At 52.9% G+C, this 18657-nt stretch overlaps 1 protein-coding gene across 9 annotated transcripts in view; it reads right to left on the reverse strand.

Annotated features, from left to right (window-relative positions):
* Positions 1 to 18329, reverse strand: part of LOC145536639 (F-box-like/WD repeat-containing protein TBL1X) — a 250623-nt gene extending 232294 nt beyond the window's left edge. Inside the window, exon 1 of one of the 9 annotated variants that reach the window (XM_081566170.1) lies at positions 18165 to 18329. The gene's annotated coding sequence lies outside the window, so the exon portion shown is untranslated. The other 8 variants (XM_081566176.1, XM_081566166.1, XM_081566167.1 and 5 more) reach the window with 8 other exon arrangements.
* Positions 18330 to 18657: the final 328 nt, after the last annotated feature.

Below are 18657 nucleotides of genomic sequence, written 5' to 3' on the forward strand. Positions count from 1 at the left end.
CTGAGCGCCGAAGAATTGATGCTTTTGAACTGTGGTGTTGGAGAAGACTTTTGAGAGTCCCTTGGACTGCAAGGAGATCAAACCTGTCCATCCTAAAGGAGATCAGTCCTGAATATTCATTGGAAGGACTGATGCTAAACTGAAACTCCAATACTTTGTCCACCGGATGCAAAGACCTGACTCACTGGAAGAGACCCTGATGCTGGGAAGGATTGGGGGCGGGAGAAGAAGGCGACAACAGAGGATGAGATGGTTGGATGGCATCACCGACTCGATGGACATGAGTTTGAGCAAGCTCAGGGAGTTGGTGATGGACAGGGAGGCCTGGTGTGCTGCAGTCCACGGGGTCGCAAAGGGTCAGACATGACTTGGCGACTGAACAACAAAGTTATAACTCCCCTCAACAACACTGCTGCAGAAAAGCAACGTGATCTTAAATGGCACTTAGAGCTCTGTGTTAAATGAATCACCGCAAGCGCCCATTGACACTCACCCAAAGGCAAGGCAAACACGGACGGCAAACATGGACGGCAAACGCAAACAAAGCATCACGTAGCCCGCGGAAGCGAGGACAGGCCCAACCCGAATCCACAATGTGTCCAACTCAGTTCTAGGAACAACCCAACAAGCAAACTGCTCAACGCCAGCAGTGTGTACAGAGAGAAATTTCACTCTGATGAACATCTGGGCCATCAAAGACCCATACAGAAAAAAACACATTTTGCGGTCCAAATATAGAACATTCAATGGAAAAGCAAACACGACAGGAAATTCAAGGAGGTTGAACATTTACTTGTAGATAGCAAACAATGAATCAAACCCAAAACTTCCCTTAAAGCAAACGCCACCCAGACAAATGGGACCCGAGCTGACCCCTTCTCTTGGGCCAGGAACTGAGAAAATTAAACTTTACCAAAAGGACAGCTGCTTCTGTGGACCATTTCAGGTTTAAATATGAACTGGGAAGTCGTGAAAACAGACAGTCTCTGGTTTTATGCAACTAACTTCTCTGAAAACACATACAGGATGATCAAAAAAAATACACAAGGCAATTAGAACCTATGAATGATTGGGTGGCTATGAGCTGTACTAGGAGAAAAAAGAAACACTTCCATGAACTAATCTTATTCTGTAAATATTTAGTTTGAATATACTAATGTAATCTACCAGGGTTATATAATGTTACTAAATTCAGATTTCCAATTACAAAACTCCACATACAATTATTTGACTCACAATGGATTTTTATTTCTGCAGGAAAATTAAAACAGTTCATTTTCATAACCCAAGCATCCCTAGAAGTAATGGCCTTCCTTGACAGAAATTACGTGGATGGTAATTCGCAACACTACAAATTCATGTGTTTACATCTTCCCTCAAAGGTTAGCATATCTAGATATTCCATATACTGCTGGCTCTTATCATTTGTCGCTTCTATTCCTCTATATTCCTGCTTCCCACACCTGTGACTCTTAATTCCTCGGGAGTATATATAGATAGATCTTGGGCTTCCCTGGTGGCACAGTGTTATAAAGACTCCGCCTGCCAATGCAGGAAACTCAGGTTCAGTCCCTGGGTGGGGAAGATCCCCTGGAGGAGGACATGGCAACCCACTCCAGTATTCTTGCCTGGAAAATTCCATGGACAGAGGAGCCTGGCGGGCTATGGTCCATGGGATCACAAAGAGCTGGACACGGCTTAGAGACGAGCACAAACATATACACAGATCTCTGCACTTCATGGGTATCTGCGGTACGCATTTAGGAAAAAAAATCACTTTTATACCCGTTTCTTAGAGCAATCTCAGGATATGTTTATTCTCTGATACGTCTCTGAATATTATCTAGCTTAATTTGTCTCGCAAATAACCAAACAAATAATTATTAGCAAGTTATCAACAACAAAAAGAGAAAAAAGGTTCCTGTCCAAAGCTGAAGCACTTGACTGGTGTTGAGCTGACCTGCCTGCAATAAGATGTTGAGACGCCGGGACTTCCCTGACGGGCCTTCCAATGCAGGGGGCAGGGGTTCAATCCCTGGTCAGGGAAGTAAGATCCCACACCCTTTGGAGCAACTAAACCCGTGCACCACAGCTAGAGTGTCACAGCAAAGACCCCGCCTAATGAAACTAAGACCCCTCCTGGAGGAGGGTCAGGACGCGGACAAGGCTTAAGGCATCCAGTTAAAAGCATAATACTTTGCGTAAATATCTCTCGCCTCTCAGATGATCAGGGACCAGGTAGACAGAGTACATTCCCAGAGACTTTCATCAAACCACATTTGTTACAGGAGTTTCAAGACACTGATCTCTGGAGAGCAGGGACAAAGCGATATAACGTAGACATCAAAAATTCTACTTCCCGGGAATTCCCTGGCGGTCTGCTGGTTGGGATTCCAAGCTTTCAGTGCCAAGGGCCTGCGTTCTATCCCTGGTTAGGCGGGCTAAGATCCTGCAAGACACAAGGTACAATTAAAAAAAGGGGGGGGGGAACTACCTTCTGTTTCTTCTCTGTCTCTACAGTCGGTGTTTTTTGAATATTACCATAAAAGAAATTATCTTCTGTTTTATTAGGAGATTAAACAGACCCGTTTTGTTGTTGTTCCATTGCTAAGTCGTGTCCAGCTCTTTGCGAACCCCATGGACTGCAGCACGCCAGGCCTCCCTGTCCATCACCAACTCCCGGAGTTTACTCAAACTCCAGTCCATCGAGTCACTGATGCCATCCAAGCGTCTCATCCTCTGTCGTCCCCTTCTCCTCCTGCCCTCAATCTTTCCCAGCATCAGGGTCTCTTCCAATGAGTCAGCTCTTTGCATCAGGTGCCCAAAGTACTGGAGCTTCAGCATCAGTCCTTGCATTGATTTCATTTAGGATGGACCGGTTTGATCGGTTCACCAAAGGACAAATGAATGTCCGCGTGGATCCTGACGAGCCTGAATGATGCGTGGTCCCCAGCGCCCCGGGGATCGGATAGAACAAGAGCGTCATCAGCTGCAGGCGTGTGTGTGTGCACGGGGCTGGTTCTCTGCTTTCCTGGACTCACAAAAGCTACACGGCAAACTCAGAAGCCACAAAGAGACAAACAAGACTCGAACGCTACAACTCACACACAAAACCCGAAGCTGACACATCAGTCATTTCAAGCTAAACAAACGCAACGGCTGCTGTGGAAACCTGGGAACTACTTGCGGACATTTCAGTGTCCTGCAAACCGAAGCCTCAGCCGTTCTCGGCAATCAAGCTCAGGCAAACACCTCAAGTGTGGAGGTGAGCCCCAGGTCTCACCTCCGCAGCCCACAGTGTGGTCTGCATTATGAATATAACTTCTGTTATTTATTTACTCTCTGCAACACTACCATCAACCGGAACGACACTTTTCTCTATTAAAAAACCTCTCGAGCGATATGCAAAAAAAAAAAAATTAATCACCAAGAGGGATGAAATGTGTCTTTGGAGAAAAAAAAAAAAAAACGCAATATAAACAGCCAGACTGAAGGCACACAAAGACTTGTATCACAAGCCGGTTCCAGCGCTATCCCACGTCTTGTGCAGTTTGAATCATGTCTTCCACCAAAAAAAAAAAAAGCCTGGTTCTTGGGAGCCCTGAGGGCATCTGTCAATGACAGCAGCCGATTTACAAACAGAATTAAGTGATTATGAAAACACCGAGGTGTTAAGAAATGCTTTAAAAAGCACAGCATTGTTCCAACGCTTCCCCATGCACCTGCAACTGGGAACACAGTCATCTGGTTCCGAAACACAAATCGTTTTTCAGCTTTCAAAGTAGGCAAAACCCGGTACATCCAAAATGTGCACAGTACCCTGTCACTGTATATTCTGTCTTCTGCAAATGACATAATTAACAGCTGCACCCCTGGGGGAACGTCCGATCTTTTAGGTGGCAGGCCTCAGTCACGTAACGCACGTGTGTACACACCCACACCCACACAGACTACATCTGTGTCCCCCTTTATTCGGGGACTTCGGTTTCTTGCCTTCATCACTTCTAGGGGCCTCACCAGTGATCTGTAAGACGCTTTTTCACCACACACCTCTCAGTGAAAACCACTGAAGCATTAAGCCCAACTCGTGTAAGTATTGACTAGAGATAACACTCAACTAACATCGTATGCATTTTTCACAGACCACAAACAGACATTTTGTAACTATTAAGTTAAAAAAAAAACAAACAAAAACAAGTTTCTTCCCGCACTCCAGTAAATCTCACAGGGCACCTGCCGGAGAGGAAATTCACTCCTCAGGAGCCCACTTTGGGAATTAAAAGCGGAAACAAGGCATCTGTGTCTCCCTCGGCCCCAACTAAATGTGGAAACTCTGGGTTTCGAGGAAATGTAGTCAGAGGCCCATGAAATTTAACAGGTGAATCCCGTTTCCACAGACCCCTCCGCTTGTTCTCAGCCAATCTACAACCATCTCTTGTCATGCCCTGGACACACAAGATCATTAATTGTCATAGTCACCAACTTCTGGGCTGGGTGCCCCTCCACCACTGTCTCTCCTGGCAAAGCTTTTTGAAGAATTACACTTCAGATCCCTGGAAACTGTTGAAATTGGCACAGAATCATCGTGCGTCTTAGAAACACAGACCTAACGTGATTATTTTCTCATGATCAAATTAGGAGCTAAACCAAAGCGTGTCTCCCAAGACCGACCTGCCACTGTCAGAAACTAGCAACCATTGTTCTTATATTGATAACCGTGAATACCTGAGTCTTGAACCAACACTGAGTTGGCATTCAAGTTTCAAGGGATTAAAATGCCTGATTAAGATTCTGTTGGAAAAATCACCTCGGCAAGGACCCAACTTGAACCTGTCTCCTAAACGAATCAATTCTCCATGCAGTTGCTTTTCTGAAATTCAACATAAAACTCGGCAACCACCAGGCTAACTTCATAGATGCTGAGAATTACATCTGCATAACCGACACTACAGACGTGAAGTAGACTCTGCTTTCTCGGTTCTCATCTTCAAACGCATGTTAAGATAACAAGGGTACCTGGAAGGCATAGCTGACCTGGCTAAGTCCAATACTTTGGCCACCTGATTCGAAGATCTGACTCACTGGAAAAGACCCCGATGATGGGAAAGATTAAGGGCAGGAGAAGAAGGGGGCAAGAGAGGATGAGATGGTTGGATGGCATCACTGACTCCATGGACATGAGTCTGAGTAAGCTCCAGGAGTTGGTGATGGCCAGGGAAGCCTGGTGTGCTGTAGTCCGTGGGGTTGCAAAGAGTCGGACACAATTGAGCAACTGAACTGAAGAATGACTCACGATGCAGTAGAAACAAAAATCACTGCTCAGTGACGCAGATCTTCTCCAGTTCTTCATCACAACTCAGCGGGTCTTACCATATTAACGTCGTTATTAATCCTGATTTAAGAATCAACATGGCAAAAAAAAAAAAAAAAAGAATCAACATGGCATCACGCAAACTTCTTTTGCCCACATTTCCGTCCACCGGAAAGTTTCAACTAACAGAAACGTGTGCAAAGTGGATAGCGGATGTTCAGAGACACCCTAGAGCTGGATGACAAGGGGCAAGTCTGTAAGAGTTACGAGTCCAGCTCTCCAAGACGGGAACGGCCGTCTCTGTACAGCCTGGCTCCAACATGGATGAGGCTGACTGTACAGGTGACAGAAGGCTTCAACGTCTTGGAAAGACAGGGAGGCTGATCAAGTTGGTGGAGGAGGTGCAGGGCCGGGGCAGGGGCTGGGTTGGTGGCAAGTGTTCCAGAAAACAAAGTGCTGGGGGATGGATATTTGGGGTCATCTTCGGGCTCAAGAGAAGTAAATAAAGAGGATCGCTCAAGTTTCCTTTTTAGCATTCCTGCTACATGCACCACCACAGGAATAAATGACAGGAATTCCAGGCAAGAGACACTCTTGACAAGAGTAAACGCTGTGAATCTTGCCCTGAGCATCGTTTCTGCTTCTTTCACAGGGTCTCCCCAGATGAGGAGATGACAACACTCCTCAGAATGATTCCTCAGAATGATTCGGAAGCAACTCACAGCCCAAAGTGTCCCCTGAAAGGCTGCAGGGTTGGTTTGTTTTGTTTTTAAGTAGGCAACTGACTTAGCAATGTTGAGGGTTGCCTATCCCAATCATGGGAAACACGCCAAAGCATGAGACACAGTTTGCCCAAACTGCTGGCTAATATAAAATCACCATAAAACTCAACGTTCAAAACACAAAGATCACGGCATCCAGGCCCATCACTTCATGGCAAATAGATGGAGAAACAATGGAAACAGTGACAGACTCTGTTTTCTCGGGCTCCAAAATCACTGCAGATGGTGACTGCAGCCATGGAATTAAAAGACGCTTGCTCCTTGGAAGAAAAGCTATGACCAACCTAGACAGCATATTAAAAGCAGAGACATTACTTTGCCAACAAAGATCCGTCTAGTCAAAGCTATGGTTTTCCCAGTAGTCATGTACGGATGTGAGAGTTGGACTACAAAGAAAGCTGAGCACCGAAAAATTGATGCTTTTGAACTGTGGTGTTGGAGAAGACTTGGACTGCAAGGAGATCCAACCAGTCCGTCCTAAAGGAAATCAGTCCTGAATATTCATTGGAAGCACTGATGCTGCCAATACTTTGGTGAAGAAATGACTCATTGGAAAAGACCCTGATGCTGGGAAAGATCGACGGCAGGAGGAGAAGGGGACGACAGAGGATGAGATGGTTGGATGGCATCAGCGACTCGATGGACATGAGTTTGGGTGAACTCTAGGAGTTGGTGATGGACGGGGAAGCCTGGTGTGCTGCAGTCCATGGGGTTGCAAAGAGTCGGATACGACTGAGCAACTGAACGGAAGTGAAACCTTAACCTATAAAAGTCTTTAAAAAAAAAAAAAAAAGACAGGAGCTTCCCTGGGGGTCCAGTGGTTAAGAATCTGCCTTGCGATGCAAGGGAAACGGGTTCGATCCCTGGTCAGAGAAGATCCCACAGGCCACAGTGCAACTAAGCCCCAGGGCGACAAGTACTGAGCCCCTGAGCTGCAACTACTGAAGCCCGAGCACCCTAGAGCCTGTACCCTGCAACAAGAGAAGCCACCGCAACGAGAAACTTAAGCACTGCCGTGAAGAGTAGACCCTGCTCGCCGGAACAAGAGAAAGCCCGCACAAAGCAACAAAGACCCATCACAGCCAAAAAAACAGCAATCAATCAAAAAAAAAAAAACCCATCATCAACATCGAAGCAGTCTTCCTTTTCCACATTAGAATCCACACACTCAAGACGTGGGAGAGGCTTCACGGTTAGCTCCTTAACGCCTCCAACACTACCCCTGAGGACACACACAGGTTCAACGACTTCAACACAAGCCCAAGGCAGGACTCACCTGGCCAAAACGTCAGGCGAAGGCTTGTCCTAAGAGAACATGCCATTTCTCATCCGATCACAGTGAAATGACGACCCAAGGTAGAATGTAGGTCAGCAACCACACAGAAACACAGCTGTAGGAATTTATTTCTACAACAAAGGAATGCATGCACAAGTGGGTATTTTTAGCCTGCCTTATGGACAGAGCATTAACCCACTGGGAAAACCACTGCCTCCAAAAGGCAAGTCCAGTTTTGGAAACTCAAGACATGACCTACAAATACACGGAACGTACTCAATGTCTCTCTGCGGGACTGCTGGAGAAAGTCTCTGAACGTGGCCTCCCAAAAATGTCCCACCTCAACTGACCTCCAGCAAGGACTGCCCGGCATAGGAAGAGAGTAAATCTCAGGGACCTAAGACAACAAGACATCTGACATTTTTTTCACTATGATCTCTTCCGAGTATTAAGAAGCTCTAAGTGTGGTTTTTCCTTGCTTTTGATGATATGCACGGTGCAGAATGATTCTGAGGAAAACACACTGGCCCAGGTGTTCAGTTAACTAGCTCAGTCGTGTCCGACTTTTTGTGTCCCCATGGACCGCAGCACGCCAGGTTTCCCTGTCCATCACCAACTCCCAGAGCTTGCTCAAGCTCATGTCCATAGAGTCGGAGAAGCCATCCAACCATCTCATCCTCTGTCCTTCCCTTCTCCTCCTGCCTTCAATCTTTCCCTGCATCAGGGTCTTTTCCAAGGAGTCAGCTCTTCGCATCAGGTGGCCAAAGTATTGGAGCTTCAGCATCAGTCCTTCCAATGAATATTCAGGACTGATTTCCTTTAGGATGGACTGGTTGGATCGCCTTGCAGTCCAAGGGACTCTCAAGAGACTTCTCCAACACCACAGTTGAAAGGCATCAATTCTTAGGCATTCAGCTTTCTTGATGGTCCAACTCTCACATCCATACATGACTACTGGAAAAACCATAGCTTTGACTAGATGAACGTTTGTCGACAAAGTAATGTCTTTGCTTTTTAATATGCTGTCTACCTTGGTCAGAGCTTTTCTTCCAAGGAGCGAGCATCTTTTAATATCATGGCTGTAGTCACCATCTGCAATGATTTTGTAGCCCCAAAAAATTAAGTCTGCCACTGTTTCCCTATCTATTTGCCATGAAGTGATGCCATGATCTTAGTTTCCTGAATGTTGAGTTTTAAACCAGCTTCTTCACTCTCCTCTTTCACTTTCATCAAGAGGCTCTTCAGTTCCTCTTTGCTTTCTGCCACTAGGGTGGTGTCATCTGAGGTTATTGATATTTCTCTGGCAATCTTCATTCCACCTTGTGCTTTATCTAGCCCAGCATTTAGCATGATGTACTCTGATGTGCGAGTTGGACTATAAAGAAAGCTGAGCATTGAAAAAATGATGCTTTTGAACTGTGGTGTTGGAGAAAACTCCTTGGACCTCAGGGAGATCCAACCAGTCCATCCTAAAGGAAATCAGTCTTGAATATTCATTAGAAGGAATGATGCTGAAGCTGAAACTCCATCCTTTGGCCACCTTGAGTAAAGAACTGACTCACTGGAAAAGACCCTGATGCTGGGAAAGACTGAAGGGAGGAGAAGGGGACGACAGAGGATGAGATAGTTGGATGATATCACCGACTCGACGGACATGAGTTTGAGTAAACTCCAGGAGTTGGTGATGGAGAGGGAGGCCTGGCGTGCTGCAGTCCATGGGGTCACAGAGTCGGACACTACTGAGGGAGTTCACTTTCACTTTTCACCCTGATTCTGGTGGTGATGGTTAGACATTTAAGCGTTCAGAAATTCTTACTCCATCATACAGTAAATCTGGGAAACACACAGCATATATATGTTATGCCTATATATAGCATGCGTGTGTGTGCGTGCGCATATGCCAGCCCTGAAGGGAGAAAAAGGAAAGCAAGCAGGCAATTGCTGGAGACCGCCGGAACTAATAAAGACATAGTATTCTTGTTATTATTTGATGTTTCCACAGCCACTCTCAACTTCAGCGAAGACGTAAGCACACCGGGCTCCAAGCATGATAACAACCCTGTCTGCTAACACAAGCCTGAGAAATAATTTTTTTTTCTCTGTCTCTCTCGCCATGAGAAAACTAAGGCCAGAGGAAGTCACTGATATGCCCAAAGGCGACATCGGTGCATGGTGCATGGTGAGCTGCCCTCAAACCAGGTCTCCTTCAGAGCCCTGCACCACCACCCCCCCACCCAGAGGACCACCAGGAGCTCACATGGCCCCCAACCCGGGTGTGCCTGGCGCTCCCCTGGTGCTCCCAGAGGAAGGCACTTCAGGCTGGCTCCGGGGGAACCCAGTGCACACAGGGGCCAGACTCTGGGTGCTAGGGGTGCCCCCACCCACCCACTGCGTGTCCACAGCTCCGCAGCCCCCCAGCCTGAGTCCCGCAAGCAGGGGACCCCATCACCCCGCCCCCCAGAGCACCCCCAGCGGTGGAGGTCGCCGCCCAGTCCAGGTTAACCCACACTGCCCTGGGCCCTGTGAGGGTCTGAAAACAGCAGACAGGTGCTGGGCTTTCCCCCCGCCCCCAGCCCCCACCGATAAAATACCCGAAGTCCCCAGAAGCTGACTGAGAGCGAGACCTGGGCAAATCTGCAGTGACATCCGCAAAACCCACAGGAAGGAGGCTGGTGCAGGTGTGCGAGCCTCGGGGGCTCTGAAAAGACTGGGGTTGAAGCCAGAGCAGGGGTTGAACTGGGGGTGAACACATCCTGGCCCCCGAACCCCTCCAGCTTCTGTGGTCCCCAAAGAACATCCAGCTGGCCACCTCCTCCTGTTCCCTTGTCTTCCCTTCGAAAGCATCCTAAAGCAGCCTGTGAGGACCACAGCACCCGAGGCCTACGTTGTCCTGCCATCCCACCGGCCCCTGGACCAAAATAGGACTCAGGACTCACAGCGCCAGGTCCTTCTTTGGGGTGGCTCTGTACCAACAAGCACCGTGAGAGGGGGACCCAACATCCGCGCGTCCACCAGGGAGACCACCGTCCCCTCGTCCGCGACACGTGACAACCACAGACGTCTCCAGACGCTGCCAAACGCTGTCAGGGGACGGAAGTGCCCCAACTGAGGATCACGAGTGGACGACGAGCTTCCCAAGTTCAGACGCTGAAGACACTGTTTCTGTATGCAACCATGTCCTCTACCTTCACCTGCTAAGACTTCTGTTTCTCTTCAACCCACGAGCCAAAACTTCATGGCTCCTTTTCACCTACCAAAAGCAAATCTGAGCCATGGAAATGGTACCCAACCTCCTGCAGAAGATGGCAATAGTCTTCTCTTTCATTTCCAAGTTCTCTGTCTTCAACCTGCGAGCCAATGCTTCATGGCTCCTTTCCACCCACCAAGAGCAAACCAGACCCATGGAAGTGGTACCCAACTTCCAGAGTAAGACGGAAATAATCTCCCGTTTCCAAGCATAAGTTTGCGCCAAGTAAATTTTTTCCAATGGCTTCCAGTTCACACCTGCATCCTTCCATCCACCAGAGTATTCCCAGGGAATATTTGATGGCGGTGATCACACACAGGAGGGCTTGCAGGAGGCTACCCCCTCTGCAAGCTTACAACCACCCTAGGTCAAGTTTCTGGGGAGCACATTCGTGACCGCCTGCATTTTTTTATTCCCCGAGGTTTTAAACTCGCTTTCTCCCTTTCCCTTTAAAAAACACGTGGACTCTGTCTGTCCCCTCCCACATCCAGCTTTTCTTCTGATTTGGCTGGTGGTGTGGCCAAGGCCATCCGTTCGGTCCAGCCCCATGGGAAGGAGGGATAGCAGAGAGAGGGCCAGTCCCGAGGGGACAACTGGCGTCCAGTTACTTCCTTCACGCTAAAAATAGTTATGGAAAAAAAACGAAAAAAAAAAAGGTTTATCATCTTTCCAACTTAAACATGTTTACAAAACGACTTGAGTCTTGCCTCCTGATAGAAAGCTATTTTTTGAGTGTCTCGGGTGCTGAAAGATGAACAGCTTGTTACTGCAGGTCACGTACTTTTTCTAAAGGAGGAACAGGAGGCCACGGCGAGGTGTGGGGACACCATACCTGGAACCGTCTCTCCTCGGAGGACAGTGCGATCGGGCGGGTTCCCTGGCCCCGGCCAGGCCTGGCGATGCTCCTGGACAAGAGCTGGGCGAGGAGCCCTCCTTCCCAATGGGTCACTGAGGGAGGCTGTGAATTCCTGATGCTCAGGACATAAGTGAGATGCCTTCTCTGGGCCTGGCACCCGCCTGCTGGAACCCGTTTCACGACTCTGGAAGCAAAACTATTTCAGGTGTCTCAAAAGCTGACAGCTCTTGAGACGAAAGCAAAGCTAAAGACAAATGGCTGAAAGGGGCCATCTGGGAAGTCACCTCTCTCCCAGAAGCAAAACTGGGTTTTCCCCCCTCCCTCCTGATATACAAATAAAATTTCTAATCCGTGGTTATTTAAAAAAAAAAAAAAGAAAACGCAAAAGATTATGCAAAGAACACATCAACTAAGGAATAAAAATAACAAGAAACGATATTATCATATGTGAAAGAGAACACCATTCCATGTTCCATGCATGAGACATGCTCAGGGCTGGTGCACTGGGATGACCCAGAGGGATGGGATGGGGAGGGAGGTGGGAGGGGGGTTCAGGATGGGGAACGCATGTAAACCCATGGCTGATTCATGTCAATGTATGGCAAAAACCACTACAATATTGTAAAGTAATTAGCCCCCAACTAAAATAAATAAATAAATAAAAAGATAATACAAAAAAGAATAAATAAATAAATAAATAAATAAAACAGGAAACGGCCAGCATTCAGCCACTTGTTAAAAACACGTTGACAATTGTGAAGTCTCATCTGTAGGGAGGATTCCTGATCGGCCTTCTTGATACAGAAGACTTTGCCTTCAAGATATTAAAACTTAGGACACAAACTTGTTGGGGGGGGGGGTGCGTATCAGATATGGCCTCTCAATCAGCTACAGGGGGCCACCCTGATGGCAACGCCTTGAGAGCCCAACAGATGTTGGCCCCAACACCCTCAAGGCAGGCGACGTGGGGACCGGCTGCGCAGTTTTTCAGAAAGGGAAACTGAGGCACGGCCTCTTCCCAAAGTTGAATCCTCACGAAGACGCCAGCTTGGGAGTCCTCGTTTCCTAATTCAAAAGTGACCCACACCACCTCAATCGTAAAACCGCAGCCGTCGGTCTCACTGAAATCACTTTCCCAGGTGACTCGCTAGCTGAAACGGGTTTGTTTTTTTTTTTAAAGGTCTACAATTCAACTGTCTAAAACTCTTAGAGCTTCTCCCCTCCTCCCACAAGGAGCAGGCTAACTCTTCACTGTTTTCTTCACCAATCCTTACTCGTAGCAACTATACAGCGCGTGTGTGTTAAGTCACTTCAGTCGTGTCCGACTCTTTTCGACCCCATGGACTATAGCTCACCGGCTTCTCTGTCCATGGGATTCTCCAGGCAAGAATACTGGAGTGGGTTGCCATTTCCTCCTCCAGGGGATCTTCCCAACTCAGGGATTGAACCCGGGTCTCCTGCACGGCAAGCACATTCTTTACCACTGAGCCACCAAGGAAGCCCAACCATAGAGCACCCCTCCCAAATTGGAATTTCTTCAAGTGCTGCACTGTTGCAATATGGTGACTCCCAGTTAAAACACATCTACTGAGGATCTGAATTACGGACAGAGCGCTGAATCAACAGAACTGGGCATTTCAGTAACACCACCACTATTAAATGAATTTTAATGAACTGGAATCTAAATATGCCCAGGCGGGTAGTGGTTACCACACCGGATAATTAAGCTATGGACAAAACAATGCTTCCACTGTGACTGACCTTTCATGGTTTCTGTTGAGAAATCTAGCGTTATGTATATAGAGAGAGACAGCTCAATGTAAGATTTTGTGTGGGGGAGAAAAAGTGTGTGTCTCTGTAATTTAACAAGCTTGTCCCCAAACGGGAAGATTCACCCCATGTCAACACAGAAAGACAAAACACCATCAAGCTTAAGAGCTGGGCTTCCGGAATCAAACAATCTTCCCTCCACCATACGTTAGCAAAGTCAGTGTCTTCTGCAGCTGAATGGAAATAATAATTGCTGCATACAGGGCGTTTAGTGCCTGTAAAACCCTCAGTGCGTGGCATTAAGTAACCGTAGGACAATGAATCTATCTGCACCAGAGCAACAGCGAAAATTTAACGGCAAACTCCACGTTTTCAAAAAACTTACACGTAACATTTCCTCCTCTCTGCCCCAGCACTACCCAATGAGTACCGTGATCTCAGTTCCCGTTTTTATTTTTACGCATATAGCAAAAGACACTCGGAAAACTGGCAGGACTTCAAGGTCAATGGCGGAGCAGCAAGTCAGGGTGGGCTGTTTCACTAGTTCAGGCCAGATGGGGACAAAGGTTGCTTTTCCAGCAAAAGCAGTTTTACATGTCCCCATGGAGCTGGACTCAGGGGCTCTATACCCCTCTTTGGCCGCCTAGCACTGAAACCTCCAAACCTCCCACCCAAGTACATTCACGAAGCCATCACGGAGAACACTGAGGCTCCTCTGATTCAAAGGGGACTGACTGCAGGCACTTAACTAAAACACCCCAACTTGCAGGAGGGGCCAGACTCAAGTTCCAAGGGTGAAATTTCAATGATGGGGGGGGGGGGCAGGTGGTGATGATACCTGGAGTGACTAAGCCCTGGAATAAAAGCAGAGCCAACCTCCCTGCTTCGCACAGCACCAAACAAAAAACACCTAGTCTTCACCGGCTGTTCCACAGGTGTGTGTTCACTTAAGGAACTTCACATGGAATGATCCTTCAGGGGCCATTTTAAGACGTGGGTCAAGGGATGGGACTTCAAACTTTCATTTCCGGATTCGTTATCCAGCCGGGTGGTTTTCCACGGCAATCTGCAGTACATCTGAGCTATCTGAACATCCCTTTCACACGTGAAGCGTCTTCAAGTCTCAATGGTTTCCATGATCGACATCTCCCCCACCCCCACCCGATCGCGTCTTTTCTAGGAAAACGACTAAACTTTCCCGAAGACCTTCCACCATCTGCTACCCCCCGAGGCCACTGATCAGGTTGGACTTAACCGGACCCTCCCACGCCAGCACCACCACCCCCCGCCCTCCCCAGGCTGGAGTCCCGCCCCTCGCCTTGCAGGTTAACCCAGGGGCGCAGGCGGCGCGTCTGGATAGAAAAACATCCAAGAAGTCAGCTCAAGCCACATGTGACAAAGCCCAGCAAGAGCCCAAACCGCGGCAAAGAATAAGGGAGACGGATTTCTATTTCTTTGGGGGTTCCGCTCTACAACAACGGCGACAGGAGGGGAAAAAATCAACAACAACAACACACCTCAGACTTTTTAACTTCGTGGAATTTGCAGTGAACTCGGAGGAAGACCAGGCCGTGCTTAAAACCATCCTGGGCGCAGGCCTAGCCACGCACGGGCAATGCACGTGAAGTCCCAGCGCCCCGGGGGGGCTCTAGCGACCCCTAAGTGTCACAATCCCCGGCGACCTCCGACCCCCCCGATGGCGCGCCCCCCTCCATTCCGAGCACCGCCCACCCCCACGGCCGTGGGCGAGGTCCCCTCGAGAGGGTGGCGGGGTGGGGGGGGGAGGAAGCACCGCCTGGCACGCGGAGCTCAGGGCACCCCTCCCCCCCCCAGACCGGGCGCAACAGGTCTACAGCTACCCCCCCAGGGCGCGCTCTGTAGATCATCCAGGGACGCCCCCCAACCCATCCAGCCACCCAAGTGGTCCCCACCCTGTTTTCTTCGCTCGGGCCGGGGTGGGTGGCTGGGGGCGCAAGTTGGGGGGGCTCCCCACTTCCTGACAATTTCCGCGCCGCAGAAACTGAACCGCCGCGGGCCCGCGCCGCCGCGCCCGCCACTCGGTGCGCCCTGCGCGCGCCGCCGCCGCCGCGCGTCCCCCGGGGTCCCGGCCCGCGCCCCCGGGGTGGGGAAGTGAAATGAATGGGGCTCCCCTCCCCCACGAGGGGGGGTCCCCGCGGCCGCGCAGGTTCGCCCGGCCAGCCCTGGGCCCGGCAGACAAAAGGGGAACCGGGGCGGGGGGGCGCTCCCCACCCCCACCCCCCTCGCCAAAACTTACCGGTCACTTCCCCCTCCCCAAAACAAAGAAGCCTCCCCTTCACCCCGCTCCAGTCTCCACCCGCCCCCCCAACCCCCGACGCGCCGGCACTTTGGGGGAGCGGCCCCATAGGGGTATTGTTCAGCCTGCAGGGAGCGCGCGCAGCACCCCAGCCCGAGCCCCCGGGGGACACTTGGGGAAGCTGCCCCCCCTCCACTGCACCCCCGCCCCCCTACCGGAGACGGGGGTCCCCGGGCAGGCGGCCGGTCGGCCTGACCCCTCAGAGGGCGGGAATGAGCCGGGCCCGGGCCTCCCCCCTACCCCGAGCGAGAGAAGTTTCCGCAGCGCGCCCGGCCCGGCCCGAGCCCCGCGCGCGCACTCACCTCGCCCCGAGCCGCGCAACTTGTGTCCGGCGCCGCCGCTCCGAGCCTGCGCCCCGCCGGCCGCCGCCGCCGCCGAGCCCCGGCCGCTCCGCGGCCGCCGAGGGCCGGGCGCCCGGAGCCGCAGCGCGCCGCCCCCCCGGGCCGCCCCCGCCCAGCGCCCGCGCCCCCCGCCGCCGCCGAGTCCCCGAGACGCGCGGGCGCTGGAAAGTTTCGGGTGCCGAATGGCGGCGAGGGCGCTGCGGCGGCGGCGGCGGGGCGGGGGCGCGGGCGGCTCCTCGCTCCCGAGCGCGGAGGACGGGGCGGGCGGGAGGGGGGGGGGAACGGCGGCGGCGGGAGAGGGCGGGACGCGGGAGGGACCGGCGCGGCCAGTGACCTCCGCTGGGGAGCGGCCGCCGGAACGCCGACCCCGGCCGGGAGGACGGCCCCGGGCGCCGCCCCCAGCCTGCGCCCGCCCCCGCCGCCGCCGCTGCCGGGGGAGGGGAGCCCGGGGCCCCTGCGCGCTCCCCCCCCCCGGGACCCCCCCCATCGCCCTCGCCCACGGCCCCCAGCGTGCGCCCGTCCCCGCCTCAGGGGAAGGGGACCCCGGCTCCCCTTCACCCTCGCCCCCCGGGACCCCCCTCATCGCCCTCGCCCACGGCCCCCAGCCTGCACCCTCCCCCACCGCCCGGGGCCCCTGCACCACGCTCCCCCACCCCGGGCCTCCCCATCGCCCCTCCCCACGGCCCCCAGCGTGCGCCCGCCCCCGCCTCAGGGGAAGGGGACCCCGGGTCCCCTGCACCCTCACCCCCGGGACCCCCCCTCATCGCCCACGCCCAAAGCGGCCGCGTCCCAGGCCAGCCCCTCCCCCACAGCCCCCAGCCTGCCCCCTCCCTCCCAGCCCCCATCCTGCCCCCTCCCCCCAGCCCCCATCCTGCCCCCTCCCCCCAGCCCCCAGCCTACCCCCTCCCCCACCGCCCAGGGGAGGGAAGCCTGGGTCCCCTGCACCCTCCCCCACCCGGGTCCCCGCCCTTCGCCCTCCCCCACGCCCAAAGCGGCCGCGTCCCGGGCCAGCCCCTCCCCCACGGCCCCCAGCCTGCCCCTCCCCCACCGCCAAGGGGAGGGAAGCCCGGGTCCCCTGCACCCTCCCCCCACCCGGGTTCCCCTCCCCACCACCCAGACCCCTCCCCCGCCACCGCCGGAGAAAAAGAGCCTGGGTCCCCTTCCCCCCCATCGCCCTCCCCCACGCCCAAAGCGGCCGCGTCCCAGGCCAGCCCCCCTCCCCCACGACCCCAGCCTATACCCTCCCCCACCGCTGGGGGAGGGGAGCCCGGGTCCCCTTCATCCTCCCCCACGCCCAAAGGGGCCGCGTCCCCGGCCGGCCCTGCTCCCCCACGGAGGATAGGGACACCCCCCCCCAACACCCAGGCCTGCCCTTCCCCCCACGGCGCAGGGAGTGAGAGCCCGGACCCCTCCCCCCACGGGCTCTGGCGGGGGGAGGGCCGCGGCCCAATCCAGCCCCTTCCCCATGGAGGGGGGGACCCTCCGACCCTACCCTGTCCCTCACCCCCTCCCCCAGTTCACCCCTCCCCGCCACGCCTGGGGTGGGTGAGGGGAACCCGGGCCTCTTCCCTCCTCTCTGCGACCCTTGTCCCAACCCCAGGGCCTCTATCGGGGGTGGGGGGTGGGGTGCGCAGCAGGAAACTCGGGCCTACCCCCCACCCAGTCCGAAGCCCATTATCCAGGAGGGCACAGGAACCGGGTCACCACCCCCGTGGTCTCCGGGGGGGGGAGGGAGGCAGGGAGATAGGACCACTGCTGTTACCCTCCCCCAGCTCAAAGATGAAGCCCCCCCTTCCCCGAACCTGCCTGAGGGTGCCAGCCCCCTCCAAGTCAGCGGCCGAGAGGACACCCCCCCCCGGTCTGTTCCCCTTCCCCCCAAAAGTGGGGGCTCCAATGAAGCCCCGACCTTTGCAAAAATCCCTAGTAGGGAAGGCGCTTGGGGAGAAATGAACTCAAGACACACTGGGGTGGACGCCAGGAGCTGGGGTGTGGGGGCTCCAGGCGCGGTGGTGGAACCGGGGCCCTGGGGCCTTCTCAGCCGTCCCCACCCCCACTTCCAGCCGCAGGCTGCAGACCTGGGACATTTGCAAAGCTGTTTGCTGTGGCAGGAGCTGACTCGGCCCAGCCCTGGTGAACCCAAGGCCCCAGGTTGCTTTCTCCCCCTCCGGGTTGGTGACCACTGCCCACCACGCGTGACCTGAATTCGCTGAAACAAACACGCGCGCGCTGCACACACACCCCAGCACCTTGGATGTCTGCTTTGTCGAATATTTTCACGTAAGCCGGCCCCTCTTTGGTGCCTAACGAATTTTTTTGTTTGTTTGTTTTTTGCCCTTAAGAGCCCAGGACACTCAGCATTTTGCACTGTAACCTCGCTTGCTCCTTTCTGGGACACTGGGCCGTTTGTTGTTCCTGACCGTGTGGGGAGGGGAGGCGAGGTGACTTTTTTTTTTTTTTAAGGGGCTGATCCTCCATTCCAAAAGGCGGCCTCAAAATCACGTTGCCGAATATTGCTGTAAAACGTCAATGATTTCAAACGACGGTGACTGCACCATTATTCGAGCACAGCAATAAAAAAAAAAAAAGACACTTACACGGTCTCCATAATTGTGAATCAGCAGAATAGATTTTGCCCTTTTCTACCGGTTACCATTCAAGCCTCTCCCCACCCCCACCACACATACACAGACACACACACACACACACACACACACACACACACACAAGGACGTGGCGGGG

This window comes from Giraffa tippelskirchi, chromosome X (genome assembly GCF_054371585.1).
Source record: "Giraffa tippelskirchi isolate mGirTip1 chromosome X, T2T-mGirTip1v1.2.pri, whole genome shotgun sequence".
NCBI classification, from domain to species: Eukaryota; Metazoa; Chordata; class Mammalia; order Artiodactyla; family Giraffidae; genus Giraffa; species Giraffa tippelskirchi.